Raw genomic sequence first — 17883 nt, 5'->3', positions numbered from 1 at the left:
AAAAACCCAACCCTCATAATAAGCCTACATGCAAAGCACAAAATTTCTTGATTTCCTTTACCTGCAACATATTTCAACTCATTTCTGAACTAAGTTTGTAATATAAATGGCATTACCATCTTAGCTTGATGGTGAGGAAGAAAAAGGTCACTGTCTTTTTAAAAATAATCTAGAGAGAGTTTGGAAGAAGGGAGTAGCTTGTCTGTGCTATTAACTAGTGTTGTTTTACTAATGCAAGGTAACAAAAGTTTGTCCATTATAGTAACTGCTATTAGGCACAGTGGGTATAAAGATCCAAACCGAAGTGATGGGCCAAGAAAGTTTACAGAGAAAACTGTGCATCGTTTTTCCAGTGAGGAATATCCCCTACACCGCCCTTTCACACCCACACAAGCAAATATGCATTAAATCCAAAATCCTTCCCCTGCAGCTTCTCTGAAAACACTGTATGTAGGCAGGATAAATTACTATTCAGAACTAGAATATTTGGAACATGTATCAGCTTTTCAGATACCCAGGCACAGTCAGTAAACAGCAGATTATTCTCTGAACAAACGGGCAGAGTAGTAGACTGTCTTAATATTCAAAGTATAAAATAAGTTATGTGGCTACTAAAGGAAAGCTATAAGGCACAATACAGATAGAGTTTAGAATTATTTTAGAGAGATTTAAAATATTGCAAAAATAGGATTGAGCATTGTAACACAGGAACTGTTTCCACTTTCCTCCTCATCTAATGCACATATGTGATCTAGTATTAAAAAAAGTTAAAGCAATTCAACCTCAGAAATAAGAATAAAGTAAAAGTAGTTTGTTCCCCAAATAGTCCTTTTCCACCTTGGCAATCCTACAACACAAAAAACAAAACAACAGCCTCTCCAAACACACACGCTGAAGAAAAACACCTAGGCCTTTCACCAATCTGCATAATATAGACAGAAAAAACCATGAGGCCAGAAGTAGAAAGCAACAGATTACAAAACATCACTCCGTGCCTCAGTTGTATCTGGTACCCCTATGGCAGTACCCATCGCACCTCCATCAACAAGTTACACAAAAAGGTCATGCAGCTGAATTCACCTGTTCCAGGCACCAGCACGGAAAGTTTTACTGAAGATTAAAACCAAACAAAGAAACCCTGAAGTCTCCTCCCCAACTCTATCCTTCTCTACACACAGTGCACTCACTACACACAAGTAGCTCCAAGTGTGTCTCCACGTGACGCCCCAAGTAAACAAGCGGTTTCCAGTTTGAATCAACCACTGTGGCTCATTCCTCGTATTTAAAGATGGAAAGAACAAGTTCTTCCTTACTCTGAAGCATGCAAGTTTTTTTTCCTTTGAATTACATCAAACAATTCATGCTTAGGTTTAACAACATACACCAGCATGAACAAAGCAGTAAGTTTAGATTTAAAAGGAATCTTATCATTCAGTATTAATGTGAAAGGACAGATGTAGAAGACAAGCAATGATGCCTACTCAGTGTATCTGAATGAAAATGGCTCTTAAGGAAAAGAGGAAAGGAGGAAACTTTAATGATTATTTATTAGAGAATTCAGCGTACGTTTGATAGACTTACACAGGCGCCCATGCCAGGGACCAGCAGGGACTGGCTGAGGAACAGCGATCAGAGCCAGGGCCAGCCAGCCTGTGGGAGCTGCAGAAGGCTGCATCAGGACATCTGCCCCTATCCACACGGGAGCCTGATGCGCCAGATGGCAAACAGGTACTAAAGGACTGTACGGCTTTTTTCTGAAACCAGTTTAAAGACAGACAGACAGCACAAACTGAATAGACTGTCAGCTCGTTTTAAATAAGAATTGGCTTGGTGTCGTCCTGATGATGATAAAAGCCCCCAAAATAGTGTCAGGAGGTTGCGAGTAGAAAAGCAGACAGACTATGCGTGCTATCCCTCCCTCAGGCCCAAATTCCCTCTGCCTCCAAATCTGTAATTAACTACTGCTTGTGACTATTAAAACCAAAATATTTCAGAACAGACATCAGATTAAAAGCAAAGATGAGTATTCAAAATTTATGCTTTCACCTGGAATTCCATGAAAAATTAAGCTAAGTATGCTTTTGGGGGCAGATAACTTACATGAGCACTCAGTTGCTATGTGTATTTTAACATCCCTGAAGACAATTCCAAGAAGCTTCTGTATGCCTCTGAGCAGCATAACCCTTTGTTCAGCTTGCATCTGCGAATCCGAAACACTAAACTGATCTATTCGTTTTTCAAATATCACTACCTAACCATCAGGACTGTGAGATTGAGTTTGTGTAGCAGTCAAGTCAACCAAGGGTCCAATTCTGCCCTCAGTTACACTCCAGTAATTCCAGTTAGTACAGCTGTGCTACTTTGGATTTACACAACAGTAACGCTACAATACAGTAGAATATAAAACTGAAAGCTACAAACTAGAAGACAATTTAAATTAACGTTTTGGCTAACTACTTAAGTTCAAACTTTTTGGTTGGTTGGGACTCATAAACACAAAGCCCCCAGCAAGAAAAGTAGCCCTATCAGTGAGGCAAGCTAAGCTAAATTACTTATACTCCAACAATCCTATCTAACCATGCATATCCACAGAACATCTAACCTCTCCATTTGGCAGCCCAGTGTTGTATTCAGATATGGCACCATTTAATTATGAATTGGATTGCTAGAAGCGAATAGGACAGTTAACTTACTGCTGTTTAATGAGCAAGCTCTTGTTAGTTGTGAATACATTCACTGTACTCATTAAATCAGGAGGCACTGGAGTTCTGAATACATCATTAAAAGGATCCAGGAATGCTGCTGCTTTGTTCATCATGACTACATGCTCTACTTGACAATTGGAAAATGAGCAAGAAATGTAAGCCCCTTCCTGTTGGGCCAGCAGATCTAATTTTAAACTAGGGGGAGGGAGAGAGAATGGGAAACTCTGCTTCTTCAGAGTTTCACTCATTTAGAACACAAGTAAGTTTCTCTTTTTATTGCTGACTTGAAGCAATAACATGCTCAGTACTGTAAGATACCAATAAAAAGAAGTGTTAAGCTTGGAGGAGGGGGGGATAGTTTAAAAGAAAGACACAGCCCATCTTTAATACACCCAAGGAGCAGGAGGGCGTATTAATCTATCAACCTGTCAATTAGCAAAATGAACCTTCATAAAACAAATACATACATGCCCCTAACAGGGCAGTTCCCACACTATTTACGATATACTGATTAAGGCTGAAGAGAGAGCAAAATTGGCTAGTAGGCTCCTGCACATTCTCACAGGAGAAATTTAGAACATATGTTCAGCAACATGATGAGATTTTCATCTGTCAAGGGTTGATCCATCTACCCACAAAGATACACACCCACATGAGAATCTGCATGTCTAAAGCATTCTAGAGTTACAGAGAAATGAAAACGTAACTGGTAACTGTTTAGCTTGAACCCATTGCATGGAAGTGTGTCCTGCTGAAAGAGGCATGTGAACCAGCATCACTGATGGCATCACTGGCATCGCAGAGAATCCTGGAAGTTAAGATTTAACAAGCGCAACTGCTTCCTCTAGCACATCCTTGGGAGGGGAAAATGCACTTCTGGAATATGTTTATAACAAATCCTCTTCTCCTCTCCTCCAACCTCATGCACAGAAAATTGGACAGGTTGCTAAAGTTCAGAACTGGGGAAGGGGGGTGAGAGCTGACCAGGGCTTAACACGCTCGGTGCAAGACTCAACCACTTTAATCCAAGCAATTATTTTCCAGTCAGAAAGTTGTTGATACTGTAAGAAGCTATATAAATACTGGATTCTAGCCAAACAAGGGCTGCCACCTATCAAGGCAAGTATACTATCACAAGCACATTTACCACTGTCTCCTCCCTTCCCATCACGCAGACACGACAGTTCATTGCTTACCTGGGAAAAACATGTTCTAACCAGTCATGTTAGCACCTTAGGACTTCACTTGTTCCAAGCCTTCAGAACAAGCCCCTGGAGCTCATCAAGAGTCTGATTTTCTCAGTTTTGCCAACAAAATAATCCTCAGGAAAAAATCCTTCTGATTAAGCAGTCAGGCTTAATGCAACACGCCCTGACTAATCCTCTTAAGTTTTCTCCAGGTTCTGGACTGTAATCTCAGTAACACAGGAGGCACTGTTCTTTTCGTAGGAGCTATATGACTGTGTGGACTGCCGCAATCTTATTCAAATAGCAATTGATTCCCCACTGTCATCAATCTGAGTAATTGACACACGGGTTTCAGCACACATACCATCTTCCTTTGGGTACAATCATACAGCAGTACTCTCAAATCACTGGGTATAAGCTATAAAACAGCACGCATTCATATGAACCACCAAAGACTTTTGGGGTCATATCCCACAGCTCTCCACACTGCAATAAGCGGAGGCATTTAGTTCTTGCTCTTCTCACTGTATTGTGAGAACAGCCTGAAGAACTATCTGGGTCTCCAACGTTTTAAAACAACACCATTACTAGAAAGTAGAAAGGTTAACAGTTTGAAGATGGGGAGATCAAAAGAAGAAATCAAATTCAGACTAGATCTAGAGATGTATCAGAAATATGCACCTACAAGTGGGTCCTAGCACTTGACTAACATCCCAGTTCACTTAGTTAAAAAGAAAAAAACACCTTTAGGTCACCAACATTGTTTTTTTGGTGTCAGACAAAACAATGACAGAGAACGAGTATTCAGATTTTCTGATCAATTGTACGGTCTATACCTGTAACATCCAGAAAGGAATATGTACAGAGGAAATGCATGGGAATAGCATTAGAGCCCCAACAAGAATCACATGTTAGATTATTTTGGGTACTGTTCTCTTTAATCATACTAAAAAGCTCTGTTTGAGAGAGCTGTCTGATTAGAGGTAGGAAGCTGAGAGATGGACGTATAAAAATAAAAACTTAGCAAGCGTTGCATTTTCTTCCCTTCATGCTTAACACAGGACAAATCATGCAGCATCTCAGCTGGTTTAGCTCAAAAAACACCACACACTTTAATGACAGAAAGGAAAAGATGATGCATAGGGAATTGTTTAAACATTCGTTGTTCTGCTTAGCAACAACATGCTTACATGGTTAAAAAACCCATACCACAAGAAATACAGAGACATACTCGTTACCTATTATAAATAGTTCACGTTCTTCAGCTCCTCATGCACCTTTGGTTTGCCATTTAGTCAGTCTTGCATTTTCCTGAAGATATCTCCCTTTTGCATTTGTACAACACAGAGCATACCAGAAGTCCACAGAATACTAAGCAGTTTGTGATTTATATTTCTACGATATTTAAACTGGTTAACTGACTTCCAGAAGGGACACAAATTACACATTCAAAACAAGACATACATACTCTTTTCCTACTATGACAAAAAGAAAGAAAAAACACGCTTTTCTCTGTGCTACATGCTATATCACTGTAATACAAGCAGCAGTAGTTCTGTTCAGAGATTTTTATCACCACATTGTTAATACCTCTTTGCTCTGTGTGTATTACATCTCATCTTATGTCTCATCACATACATTCAAAATATTTGCAGGAACATCTTTACATTATATATACACACAAAAAGTAATACAAGGCCTCTGTCTAAATAGCAGTGTCAACGAAAATAGAAAACAAATACATGAATGGCAGAACATGTGCACCTACAGACTTGAGCCCTGGCTAGCCCCCCAAGTTCTACTTTCCAAACAAAGCACCTGTATTTATTCTCATATGATCACTTTTTTCATTCTTCTGCTTCAAATACTTCAAACCGGTTTTTGATACATGCAAGTTAACATAAAATATCTTGCCCAGTTGCATGGGGAAAAAATAAAAAAAATCTGTTTGTTGCATGGAAAAACAATTTGCCACACATTTCTTTTTCTATGTACTCCACTGCACCATAGGTGGGGGCTGGAAGAGAGCCTAAGAACATCTGCCACAGACTTTAAAACCCCTAATAACAGCACAGCTGGTGTCCCCAGTCTAATGATCTCAGCACAGACTCACGTGACCCTTTCTGACTCTAGCCCCCAACCCAGGCAAAGCGCAGAAACACTCAAAGGTTGGACACATTCATTCATTCTCAACTCGATTTGCACTTCACAAAAGCACCAATGCAGAAAGCAAGTTGAAATGCTTACATTCCACGCAATTCAACAGTCACTGTTTCCACAGGATTTCCCCATGCTCCTTTCATTAAATTCCAATTTAGCAGAGCACTCCCTATTCCATAAAATGAAGCTACTCCAGAAAATAACTGCAAGCCTCAGTGATGCAGGGTTAGAAACATAAAATGCTTTAACTGCACTTAACTGTACTACAGAGATGTTAGGGGTTTTTTTCCCCTCTGCTAAACTCAGACTATCTTCCATTCCTGTCCATTTAGTTTACTTCCAAATATATGTTTCTACCCGCTTGCTTTTAAGCATGTTCAAAAGCTGGTTTATAGAGAAAAACCTTTATTTCAAAGAGAAAAAAAAAGAAGGCAGAAGAGCAAGGAACTCAGGAAATGGAACTATGTTTTAGTTCAGACAGAGTCAGCACTGGGCATTAACAGGTATCTATCACACAGATGTTTTAGAGGTGGGAACAAAGAAAGCAATGTTTCGGTGAGGTGCCAGAGACTTTCATTACATTTCAGTCCACCCTCTGTCTTCTTTACTCTTACATCTACACAAAAATGTAGGTAGCTTCCAGCAGTCAACAGGTAAGAGTTCAGTTTATTATTTAATATAATGTGTGCAGGTGCACTCATGAAAGGCTAGATCTGACCCAATAACTGCCTCTAGCACAGACAGGAGAGGCAAGCATTCCACAGACAAGTTTAGTCACTGGCAAAGCACGAAGCGGTGGCTACTTTAGCAAATTACTGTATCCACAGTAACAACAGACTGAATACCGAGCTCCAAATTCCAAGAACAACCCATTTAATCAGTCTGCTATAAAACACCAATATGTGACACTAACATCCTCATCAAAGAACGTTTTCATTCTGATTTCCCATGAGGGAGTGTGGGGACAAAAAGCCAAAAGCAGATAAAGGCAACACTTTGTAAATTCCCACACTGTCCAACAATGTTGGCCCACTTTAAAATAGGAGCCATTTAGCAGATAATCTTTCTTAATTTGCACCACATCACTGAACAACAAAGGGAAAAAGAAGAGAAAATACAGAGCAAGTTACTTTTTAGTTTTATATGAAAACACTGAAGTCTGAGAAAGGCTAATACATGAAATCAGACCAGTTACAGTCATCAATTTGGCCGTGACAAACACACTTACAGTGATGCATCAGTTACATGCCTTACTCCTCTGGCTAGCCCTCTATCTGATCTGTAACTTCTCTCAGAGCTGTAAGATCAAGATACATTTTAGGTAGCATTTTTTCCCTCAAGTCTCACAATTAGGCTATTAAACTACACACACGCCCTTATTTCTGACTTCACTATGAAAAAGTGTATTTTAAGAAACTAGGCAAACTGCCACTCCTTTTCAACCAAAATCTAAACATCAGCAAGAACTACGTCAAAGGAGAAACAAAAACCTGCAGCAGGAGGGCATCTATAGAAAGAAGAGACATGGCCTCAAACAATATCAGTTTGATCATGAATTCTTAATTCCAAAAATTGTACAACACAACTGCCTACAAAAGGCTGTATGTGCCATGCTGTAGATTTCTGACAGTGCAAATAAGGCAAACCCACTTCATTCCCACCTTAAACTGCAATTGGGGAGCTAACTGTGCAATGGCAGCAACAGCTGTGTTACAAGTGTTGACTGTGGCTATGGCAAAGATCTGGGCTGGCACCAATAATGAATTACACTGCTCTTTAAAAATAAATTTGACATCAGACACATTAAAGAAGTCTTTTGTCGCTGTGCTGTTGCTTGTGTAACAGATACAGTAACTACAAATAAGACACACGATGCCCTTCAACTTGGCACAAAAGACCGCCGTTCACAAAACAAGCATAATCTCTCAGAGGCACAATTTGCAGAACTAACAAAGTTCTCCTGCGTAAGTCAGCTCATAACTGCTGGCTCAGAGTGGGCACATAACTATTGTTGTGTCCAGATTTTGTTTCCTCCCTTGCTACAGGCCCAAACTCCTTTTCCCCTTTTCTCTGGTGCCACATGCTGTAGCTTCAAGTCCCATGCGACAGAAAGCAGGTAGAGACAAGGAGTCCTTCTACGTGGGTTAGTACTTCCACACTTCAAAGAGACAGACCCTAGCCATCTACACTGCAGTTGCCCTGCACTGCAGTTGTGTTATTTCATCCAGTACAACAATACCTGCATGCAATTTACAAGTACTCAGCCTTACTTTACTTACAAGATCAAGCTATTCATTGGGAAAAGGCCAGGAACCTGCATGCTCATCTGCATGCTGTGTCCTTCCTCGCAGCCATTTTTAATTTATCCAGAAAACAGGTTTCCCTTCCTGAGTATTTCAACATGTGCCTTATTAAGCAGCTGTCCTGACAGAACTTGTATTTCACTATTCAGGATACTACAGGCTGAGGTGTAAGACAAATGAGTACGTTAGACAACAAAGACAGACACAATGCAAACATTGTATAACTGCAAAGTACAGTCACTGATAGACACAGTTACCACAACCTGTAATAATTCCTGCTTGGCCCGATTCCCATATGTCTCTGACAGTACTGCTGCAACGCAGTCTGCAGAAGACTGGGGGGTGGATGGGGTAGCTGTTTTAACATTACAAACTAATCACAAAGCTCATAAATAACATCACATCACAGACTTATGCAGCCAGAGTAGCCTAGAGGCCTTCCAAACCACAGTTAAGCTTGGTTAATGAGACAGTCCCCTACCTTACACAGCCTTAATATTCAGAGTTACAGTTTGATTCACACCAGCTGAGCACTTTTATAAAGAGGTGATAGGCTCCAGTGAAAGTCACTTGGCTAAACTTAGCTCAAAGGGTAACAAACCCTAGAAGCACACACCATGGAATTATCAGCTATTTCACTATGTCTGAATCTTGTGCCAGTTGATAACCCCCTGTCTTGAATAAATATCAAAGCAATAGTTAACAGAAGTGGATAGCACACTCGTATTATTGCTACTTTGTACTGATTTGAGTTGGGCATGCTCTGCAGACAAGAGGCAAAACTTGGACAAAATACCCAAGATGGCCTCACTATGCTCAGTTGCATTTACCAGCACTGAGCTGAGACAGGTTAACAGACTAACCTTACACTCCTGTTTACACCATCTCCCAAGCAAAATCCCCCACTTGCAAACCCACCCTTCTAGGTGCAAATGGGAACTGGTCCAAAGATAGCGTCAGTGTTGCAAAGAAATACATTTGCTCCTTTTCGCGCCTTCTTCTCATCTAAGCTGCACACGTACTTTACCACAAAGTATTATACCCCAGGGCACAATGAAAAAGTGGAAGCATCAGTGCCTAAGTATTACAAGAGCCATTTGCAAGTGCAGAAGACAGAGTTGTTTCATGCTCTCATTTGCTTTGTGGTCATTTAGAAGTAGACAACTACAAAAGCTCCATACAGAGTAAAACAAACACTCACTGGGCAGAGCTTATGTCAGTGGACATCTCTTAACCTGAAGGTCATGTTGTCAGCACTGCAAATGTGGAAGCAGCTGCTGACATTTTGACATGGTCCATATATTGCAGCACACAAGATCCAAGAGACTGTAATTCAGAGACACACTTGAGGTGTCAAGGATTCCAGACTCTTCTACCTCCACAGCTGAGGTATTGTACATACTAGCTATATTCAGTCAGCTGCGCTACCGTATCCAACAATAGTAATTTGGGCCCTTTTTTTTTTTTAATTAAAAGGCAGAGAAGTCCAGAGGTCTATACAGGCTCCCAAGACAAAATACTAGCCATTTTGGACCAAACATCATGTCTTGTAATGTAACGGAGCCTTCCAAATTCTACTCTCTCTCCCCCAAAACACACCCACCTCCCTTATCACTATTTTCCTTTCTCCTTCTCAACCTTTTTCACTTCAGGCACACTGAGGGTGATCTTCACACAGAAAGCAGTAAGTAACAACTTGTTTAACCATTGTGATTCAAGTCTGGTTTTGCTGTTCTAGAGTGTAAATGGTAAACTATATTGAAGCTAGACTCATTTTGTTGGCTCCTGCAATTATTTCCCAAAAGAGCAAAGATAACCCTCAAGACAAAAAAAAAAAAAACCACAACCAACCAACAAACCAAACCCTTTAAAATCAGTAATCCACAACGTCATGATTTCGACTTTACTCAAGGAACCATTCCTGAGTTACAGGGCCATATACTGCTTCTCATAATTGATAGACGTTTACATCTGTAAATATCAGTTTCCAAGTCCTGTTAAAATCTATTCTCCAAGAGGCTACTGAGTCCACTTGTTCAGAAATGCCTTTTTTCAGAAGTTTAACAGGTACTTTATGAAGTTTTTGTTAGACCTGGAATACAGTTAGGTAGCATAACTTCTTTCGGCCACCGCAGCCATCTCTGGGTTTTTTTATAAAATCTGGCATACTGCATAAGTTTTCCTAGAAAAAAACTTCTCAGTATCTTTTGTGAAAAGATATTTAGAAAATAAATTTAGAAAATAATTATTTCAATTTTGGGTTTGGGTTTTTTTTTTTTTTTGAGAGCTAAATCTTAAATAAGACTTTCACTTGCATTTTATCAATTCCATTTAACCTTGTTTGTTAATTTGTCTTTGAAATGCCTCTGTGTAACCAGCTGCTACCAAGAACTTTACAAAGCATTAACTGACTCCCTGTAAAGAAAAGGGGATTGCCAATTTCTCTCTTTGAGCTCTTAGCTGAGGAGATAAAGGAAAATCTGTAATACCTGACATACAAAACAAAGCCAGAGAAACAGTATGGTTAAAAGAAAAAAAACCCCAAAAGCAGGGAGAAAAAGTAGAGAAGATTAGCCAAAATGTCAGAATTCATAAAAGATGCTTGCAAATGTGTTTAGTGACTTTTAAGAACATCCAATGCCTTAATATTCTGAGAACCCAAGAGTTCAAAATCCTTTTGTTTCTCCAGTGGTAACTGACAATACTATTGAACAATGCAGCGTCCAAAACAGTCCTCCCCAAAGTCTATTCTTCAGCTTCACATATACTCAATTCCAAATTGCCACACAGCTGAACTGTAAGTTTTCTATCACAAAACAAACAACAGTTTCCAGTTAGAAATCAGGGCAATCAGAACCACCAATTCCCATTCAAAAGAGAAATTAGCTACCTGTTGCAGGATTCAAATCAGAGCCAGAACAGGCTGAAGCCCTGTAATTTCATGCTTTCCTAACTTCTGGAGTTCAGAGTAAGTATTCTATAGCTGTTCAGTCTAAGAGTTTGCTAAATCAAAAAAAAATCTTTTATTTCCCACATTATAATGACTGCTTGCTTACCTTCTCTTTTCCAGAGAAAGGTCTGAGGAACAAACAGAAGAACACAGCCTTACATCTGCTATAACAAGTCATGTTATAAGCTAATCATTTTCCTGACTATGCAGCCCCTCCTATTTCCTCTTAGTCATTTCTCCCGCTACAATATTATATCATGTCTTTATCTTCAAGTTATCCCCGCTGGTCATAGGATCAAAACAATAGGCTTGCTGCTAGGTGCATTCAGGAATTTCCTCTCAGCCTTCTTGATGAGGTAATTAGTGCTAATTTACCATCTCAGATAACAGAAATAGGACTGGGTATTCAATCTTCCCCATGCAATTCTGCTAACCAAGATTACTAAAGGGATGTTTGGAGCTTTCTTTTATTAAAAAACAAACAAACACACACCTAGTGAATGATAGATTTTTTGTAACATTAACTCTTATTTTTAAAGAGAGCTAAATAACTTAATGCACACATGCTAAATACAAGGTTTGGTATTATACACCTAAAGCAAACTAAACACTAATTGGTCTTGCCTGCACACTCCTGCCTTGTCTTTGTGCCATCTCTAGTGTTCATCTAACTCTCTGAGAAACATAAACTGGCAAAAAACTAAACCCAAAGACGTAAAAATGATTTTTCAAAACATGTTTTTCCAATTTGCCTCCCTGGCTTATTTCCCCATTGGGTGACAGTCAGCTTGGAGGATCTGTGGACAAAGCAGTACAACACATAGCTGTTGACAAGGTAGGACTATTCCCACCAGACATGATAAACCGTGAGACCAGGCTGATCTGGCTGCAAAAGCACAGCCTTCAGGCACACGCTTTCCCAGACATCTCTATCTAATATCAGTGTAGGCTGTCCTGAAAGCACACCCTCACTCTACCACAAACCTACCTTGAAGACATATATTCCCTCCTTTTTTCTCATACAGACCTTGGTGCTTGTACCATTCCACATCAATATGATCAGCAATGCAATCTGGTTGAAAGGCTAAGCCAAGGAGGTGGGGGGGAGTACAGGGCGGAACACAGAGAGCGTAGTGTAAAGTAGTTTTCAGCTGGACCACAGCATACAAGAAGCAGTGATGAGGGAGGGGTGAGGATGGGGAAGGAAGACCAGCCTCTTCTGCAGCTTCAGTTACTTGCCAGGAAACCACATATTTAAGAGTCAAACCACTAAACCAAGGCACTCTGTTGGCTTTACTTGTCAGCTGGGTTTAGGCAGTCACCTCCCAACTTTTATCTGCAGCTTTCAGGATATTCAAATATTCATCGCCATGAGAACAGCAATCCCTGGTGGGATTCAGATCATCAATATTTCCATTAACTGCTGTGTGTGCGTACCCACGGCACCACAGGACTGAGGGAAACCACTAGGTGAGTGCCCAGAGCCAGAATTTACAGAACCTACACCAGCATTAACCCAGGGCTTGACAGCAATGGCCTCTTCCGGACATACAAAGAGATGAGGTTTCAGTTTTGCGTTACCCAGGTCATTTCAATAGTCATATGAAACTAAAGCTGAGAAACTGACTGGCAACTGAAGAGCCAAGAGGCATTTTTGTTCTTGTTAATTCATACCTGCTGGAAGAGCAGCTATGCTAGATCTACAAATCCAAGAAATAATCTATTTAGTCAGTTGGTAGAAAGGAAGAAAGGTCATCTTTAGTCCCAAGAATTTTTTAAAGGAAAAAAATTAAATATGATGAACAATAAGGACCATTTACAAGTACAGTTTTGTCTACCTGAATTGCAACTTCTGTCTAAATACCAGCTGACAAGCCATGTGACTTTTTTTCTTAAGGAATTATTAGTTTTACATTAGTAAATACGTGAAATTTATTCCAGTTCATAATTTGTACTGTAAACATTCATACAGATCAACATATGGCATTCATACTACTTTTGGCTCCAGAAAATACATTTAAGGCCACATTTCATAGGATCATAGTGGTTGGGGTTGTAAGGGGCCTTTAAAGATCAACTAGTTCAAGCCCCTGCTATGGCAGGGACATCTTTCACTAGATCAGGTTACTCAAAGCCCTGTCCAACCTGACCTTGAACACTGCCAATGACGGTGCATCCACAACTTCTCTGTGCATATCATTTAAGGTCATATCATTAAGATACATTTCCTGCCATCAGGTATCATCAACAACACCTTGGGAACAGGAATAAGATACAAAATATCCCTCAATGAATGAAATAAGATCATAATAAAATCATGAATGCTGAATTTAAGAAATCCACTCTGCTTTTAGGACATATATTCAGCATCCATACCCAAAGTGCAATGGCATCAACCTGCCTGCTCCACCAGGGCTGAGAAGCTTTTCATTAGTTAGGTGTCTACCGTGAACTCTTAATTCTATGTTTATTCCCTTCGAACTACACTTGGTTATGAACTTTGCCTTTACATACAAACATCCCTAGCTTTAATACATTACTTTTGCCACAAAAGCAGTTATCTAAATTTCATTTTTTTAAAAAGACAGCAATACCCCCTTGAACAAAACAAAAAAGATGCCTATCCAGACATTTCAACTCAAAAATCTTATTTCCCTCCTCTCTTTCCTCCTATGCAGTATATCAGTACAGTGGGACATTAATAACGAAAGTTTCCATTTTTCTTTCTTTACGTCAACATACAGCAGGCGCCCTCTGAAAGTTGATAAATGGTACAAAATGGGTGCAGTGTTTACTCTTGGAGGGGGGAGGTTAGTAAGTCAGGCTCAAGAAGCTCCAGCACTCTGACTTAGCTAGAACAGTCATCAGTGAGCAAAGCAAGATGGCGCTGTGTCTTGGATGTGCTGTGTTCCCAGCCTGTGAATATCCCAGACTCCCATTCTGAACACTGATCTTTTTCATAGCAATACACCATGGTTAGCTTAATAGTCCATCAGTTTTAGTGAAGGCAAAAAGAACATAGAAATTTCACTAAAATCACTATTGTAATAGTAGCACCATCTTACCCTGAACAACCTGTCTGCTAGAGATGTATTTAAACCTTTTGTAAAAATGCACTCAAATTACTTGAGCAAATCATACACTCTTCACAGAAAAGAGAGTCTTCTGGCCCACCTAGAGTTTTTCTGTTGCAGGAGAATTAGTAATGTACGCTATCAACCTTGGTACTGGAAATAAAGGTGCAGGTATAGCACTCATGCCTACTGAGGAGACTGTCTTGTTCAGAACCTCCACCCTCTCAGGTCCTAAACAGCTAATACCACAGAGGGTGTACCAATCCACTGAACCTAAGAGACTGATAGGCTTATAACAGAGATTCACAAGAACCATATTTACTTCTAGTACTGGCACCAATTCCTGAATTACCTCAGTCGAATGTTTTGCTCTTGCTGACCCTCTTCATCCTTTGCTGTAAGAGAAGACTGATTTTTGTGACTTGTGAGTGCTTAAACAAACTCAGTTCATTAAAAGTTTACGTTGAATGTTTTGTAGCTTTTGCAATGTAAAAGGGCAAAGTATTTAAGAAAGTTGGCATTTGCCTAAGGTACAACAGCTGCTAAATGAAATCTCATTTAGTTGATGAAAGCATTACAAGTGACTGTCATGGAGAACTCAATGCTCTCTACAGAAAAATGGTATCATAACATACATCCGATAGCATGACAGCAAAGACCACTCTGGACTTTGGGACAAGACTGTATTCTGCCAGGTAAGTGTGGTATCTAATCTTTCTCAGTCTTTTCATTCTAAAGGCTTTGGATGTCTTGCAAAGTAAGATTTTTGAGAAAGCCATTATGGAGTAAAATTCTAGGGAACAAATAAAAGAGTAATCAAATGTTATAAACATTTCAGACAATCAGAAGAAGCACTTTCAGTTCAGACTGCTTTATATTGGAAATTTATGGCTCTCAGTCCCTGGGTCAAATCATAACATGCTTACCTACCACCCGACAAGATTACATAACCCTCAGGAAATACAGCCATAAAGGGCTGATCTTGCTACGACTTTCACACATGCAGGTTTGCAGAATTCATTTCAGGACCAAAGCCTCTAAGAAGGTAATGTTTTCAGTAAACATTGATCTCCAACACCTCCATAAATTCCTGGAAGTGATCACTACTGTAGTATTACCACAACAAAACAGAAGTCTACCATTACTTTCTGAAGGCAGTGCAATTTGTGACTACAGGAGAAGATCTAAAGTAAGAAACCATAATACCAGAAAGATTGATTTCCTCCTCAACACTTCACATCAACAGTGCATACCTCCTCAGAAATACAGCTAGTATGATCAGTCACAGCTGCAGAAAAAGAAATGCCATTCAAAACAGGTTTAAAGGACAGTCTAAGGACTTGGGTATTGCTCCAATGTCTTCCACTTCTGCTCATTTCACAGGTACCACTGGGGCAATATGTTTGCATGGATTTGGAACCACAAGGTTTCTGCTTACTCTAGAGGAGTGGACGGTGCCCCCTTGCGAAGCATGCAAGTGTGCAGCATCTGATGGTCAAACTAGGCTTTCTGGGATAGGCAGTGTTGTTAGTAATAGAAGCTCCACTTACGTAAACACTAAAGAGGACAGTAAAAGTCTATTTCCCACAAGCAGCAGACATCGATGGAATTTTTAAAAAAATACCCCTCTCTTCAAACAAAACCACACTTCAGTATTCTCTAGGACACCAAATTATGGCTACTGTCAAATTCATGCAGACTCCTGACTAGCATGAAACTAAAGTCCAATATGAAATTACCAGCACCTGCCTTTTATGTGAACATACAAAGTGCAGTGATTGGTTCCAATTTACAGTAATCAACTGATGTCCTCAAAGAGGTGCACGTAACTATTTCAGTGTATCCAAGGTTTTCATTCTTCCCCTCTAGACTATAAATGTTTCCAGTGTATGAACATTTTCCTAACCTTTGGTTTCTATTAAAAGATGGGACAAGTCAACTCAGTGTTATTTTAAACTTCATTGAAAACTAATAATAAGCAGTTTTTCCATGTTTTGTTTGAAGCACTGGAATTATTACATAGGGGAGCGGGGGGGCGGTGGTTCTTAACATTTTTCCTTTAACAGCTGTAAGACAGGTGGGAAACTAGATGAGAGAGGTGATCCTTTCCCTCTACTCAGCACTGATAAGGCCACACCTGGAGTACTGGGTCCAGTTCTGGGCTCCCCAGTACAAAACAGAGATGGAGCTACAGGAGACAGTCCAGTGAAGGGCCACTAACACAAAGAAGGGAGATTAGAGCATTCCACCTCCGAGGAAAGGCTGAGAGAGCTGGGATGGTTCAGCCTGGAGAAGAGATGGCTCAGGGGATCTTATCAACATGTATTAATACCTGAAGAGAGGTCGCAGAGGATGGAGCCGGGCTCCTTCCAGTGGTGCCCAGTGACAGGACCAGAGGTGATGGGCACAAACTGAAATACAGGAGGTTCCCCCTGAACATCAGGAAACACTTTTTCACTATGAGGGTGACCGAGCACTGCCACAGGTTACCCCAAGAAGTTGTAGAGTCTCCATCCTTGGAGATATTCAGAAGATGTCTGGACATGGTCCTGAGCAATTGGCTGTAGGTGGCCCTGCTTGACCAGACGGATGGACCAGATGACCTCCAGAGGTCCCTTTCACCCTCAACCATGCTGTGATCCACCAAACACAAAGTAGCACACCTTCCACAGAGCTCCTATCTTCACACAGGACCATCAAGTCAACTTTGTTCTTTTGCAACACATTGCCTGCAAAAAATCCCAGAAATACTAATTCTTAATCACTTTGTGTTTCTCTTCTTTGTAATTTCTCTCTACACCAGTCATTTTCATCCTGGTGTTCACTGATTTCCTTAAAGAGTCTGCAAAAAGAAACTAAGGAAATAACTTTTACATGTTTTACTACACAGAAGACTTAAAGGTATTTGCAGATCTCCTGCAAAGTTACAAGACATACACAAATTAAAAGCAGTAGGGGAAAAAAAGCAACTGTCTTAATAGAACCTCTCGCTTCTAATTTCCAAACCCTTCAGAACACGTCATAAGAAAAGTTTTAAAAAAAAGAAAACAGAATGAGCAATTTTCACATGGCTATTTCACCAGCAAAGCAACATCTAATGAAAAATACCTGTATGATTTTTCCCCAGAGCAATTGCAAACACATATAGAAGTCTTAACTCGGATTAAAACACTTCAGGATAGAGCCATAAGCTCATAGCTTCGATAATCAAACTAGATCACCCAATTGTTCTTTCTGGTCTTATGGTCTATGAAGAAAAACATTTACCTGCTGATGCTACAAAACCTAAGGGAAAAAAGCTCTGCTGATTTTGTATGAGTTTTAAAAAGGGAAAGCCTTTCCAACGAAGCCTGCTAAGAACAAATAAGTGAAGAAGGCAGAAGGAAAACAGTCTTTTTTTTTTTTGTCTAAGGTTAGTTCATATGACTTTATAAGTCTAAAATCATATTGGTTTACACATTAAGTTTTGAGGACTGCATTATTCATAGTAAAGACTATAATTTG

The sequence above is a fragment of the Gavia stellata genome, chromosome 6, assembly GCF_030936135.1.
Source record: "Gavia stellata isolate bGavSte3 chromosome 6, bGavSte3.hap2, whole genome shotgun sequence".
Taxonomy (NCBI): domain Eukaryota; kingdom Metazoa; phylum Chordata; class Aves; order Gaviiformes; family Gaviidae; genus Gavia; species Gavia stellata.
The sequence above is the reverse complement of the archived record's forward strand: the minus strand, read 5'-3'. Positions refer to the sequence as shown.